The following is a 2500-nucleotide window of genomic DNA, read 5'->3' as shown; positions in this document are numbered from 1 at the left end:
ATTATTAGAGAAACAGCTGTGAAACGGAAACCCCATTTCGGACCCATTTGTGGATCAGGAGCCATTTCTATTAAATATCCTTTTATTGTTTTTGTTTGTTTGTTTTATTTGTTTTCTACTTTTAAAAAACATATTATTATTAATTAAAACATGATATTATTATTATTAATTATATACAAAATCTAAACAGTTTTCCAAAGAAATTCATGAATAAATAAAATAAATCAAAGATATTCCATAAAAAAATGTATCCAAGCCAGAACCCAAGCGATTGATCTGATCTTTAGAAAAATAAAACATGTAAATAAACACCGCCGCGAAATAAACACCGCGGCAAAGTGAGCCATGACCGCAAAGTGAGCCCTGACCGCAAAGTGATTCAGAGATGATGATGAAATAAATAACATAGTGAATAATGTTTTTTTTCTTTTTTTTCTAGATTTCAATAAATTGTTTAAACTGAAGCTTTGAGGATTGTCTTGTTTTGTGATAGTTGATTTAGATTATTAATTATTATTGATACAAAACGTACATATATATATATATATACAGGGGTGCACATAACTGGTGCGCAGGTGCGCATTCGCACCCAAAATAAAAAATGCGCACCACATCAGGCGACGGGAGGCGCTTTTGCGCACCAACAGCTGGGACAGGAATTTCCAAGCTTTTATTTTTTAGCAAAAATAAAAAATAAAAGCCTGGAGATCGAGGCTAGGAATTTACTTCCTGAAGCCACACTCACACAATCACTCTAAAGCACCCGTCGGCCCCATGTACAGCCATTAGGCACAGGGGTAGAGATATGACTCGCGTCGCCTCGCATCGCCTCGCACTGCCTCGCTGCGTGCACGCAGCCAGCAGCGGCTGTTAGAGGCACTCGTCACCGATGATGAACGAAAATGCCAATGCCAATGATGAACAAAATATGCCGTGAACGTCCCAATCTGGCGGATAAAATCAGCGCAGCAGCACAGGGCACCAACCTTGGGGGCTTTATCTAACAGCGTGAGAAAAAAAAGCGGCGAAAATCGGCGGAATTTAGAAGCAGAGCGTCCTTTCCCCCCCCCCCCCGTTGACAAAACTGTCCGGTGGGCACCGTGCTGAAGTTATGTGCACCCCTGTATATATATATATATGGCCACTTTGGTTATTTGAAAATAGCCGATCTACAAGCTCAAGTGATGCGTTCTTCAACCACCGGTTAGAGTGATAAAATGATCAGTTTGCAGTGCTGTAATGTTACCTCCAGGCCACTAGGCGGTGGCGTCACGCCATTCAAGTTGTTTTTTCTAAACACAGCAGCAGACCAATCGAAGTTCGCTTTAGCCAACTCAGCGCCGTTCGAGTTATGTAAGATAGAGTTATGTACAGATAGAGTTATGTACAGATAGAGTTATGTACTGATATAGTTATGTACAGATAGTTATGTACTGATAGTTATGTACAGATAGAGTTATGTACAGATAGAGTTATGTACAGATAGAGTTATGTACAAAAGGCACAGAATCGTAAATCATGTTTTTGAATGAGTGTTTTCCTAAACCGCCACTCAAAGTGACTACTGGCCAATCACAGTGCATCTTTTCCGGGACTTTCCCAACTCCCTTGCACTCAAATCATAGACATATAAAGGTAGACGCCTCCTTCGGCTCTGAAGCGTTCGTATCTCGGCCTTGTTCCGCAGGGCGCGCCCATATAAGGCTTGGGCTAGCCTTCCACTTCCTTCCGCTTCAGCAGGGCAAGCTGGAAACTTCCGTGTGCGTCACAAAAGGGGGCGTTCGGTAGGCCAATCAGAGGCAGGTGGGGCGGGTCTTTTCTTAAGAGGCAGCCGCGCAGCAACTAGTCAGTTAGACGCGCTGTGATTGGCCAGTAGTCAACGCGATGTGATTGGCCAGTAGTCAAACAGCCCTGCGGAAGAGCCTTGTATTGAGATACCATGGTCGCTCCAATAAACTGTAGCGGCCAATGAGATACCTAGGTTTTTATATCTATGACTCAAATAGCTTGTGGTCGCATGTGGATGATGTCATCATTGCCGCTGTTTGTTTTGTTATACCCCCTAACCCTTCCATTGTTAATGCAAATCGATACTTTTGCAAAGTCAGCCAATCACATTACAGCTAGCGTCATCACCACTAACTGTAATGTGATTGGCTGACTTTGCAAATTCAGGACTGTGATTGGCTAGCGAAACACATGACACATGTGCAGCCCTATGAATAGCAGTATGGACTTTAAAAAAAAAGGCAATTATCCTTTTTGCGCCGGTGTAGCTGCCCCCTATAAGTGAGTTTTGGACACCGACCAAAAAATGTGTGTGCCCCCTAACCCTTCCATTGTTAATGCAAATCGATACTTTTTTCACATCAGCCAATCACATTACAGCTAGTGTCATCACCACTAACTGTAATGTGATTGGCTGACTTTGCAAATTCAGGACTGTGATTGGCTAGCGAAACACATGACACCTGTGCAGCCCTATGAATAGCAGTATGGA

This window comes from Gymnoscopelus microlampas, assembly GCF_963454915.1.
Source record: "Gymnoscopelus microlampas genome assembly, chromosome: 19".
Classification (NCBI taxonomy): domain Eukaryota; kingdom Metazoa; phylum Chordata; class Actinopteri; order Myctophiformes; family Myctophidae; genus Gymnoscopelus; species Gymnoscopelus microlampas.
The sequence above is the reverse complement of the archived record's forward strand: the minus strand, read 5'-3'. Positions refer to the sequence as shown.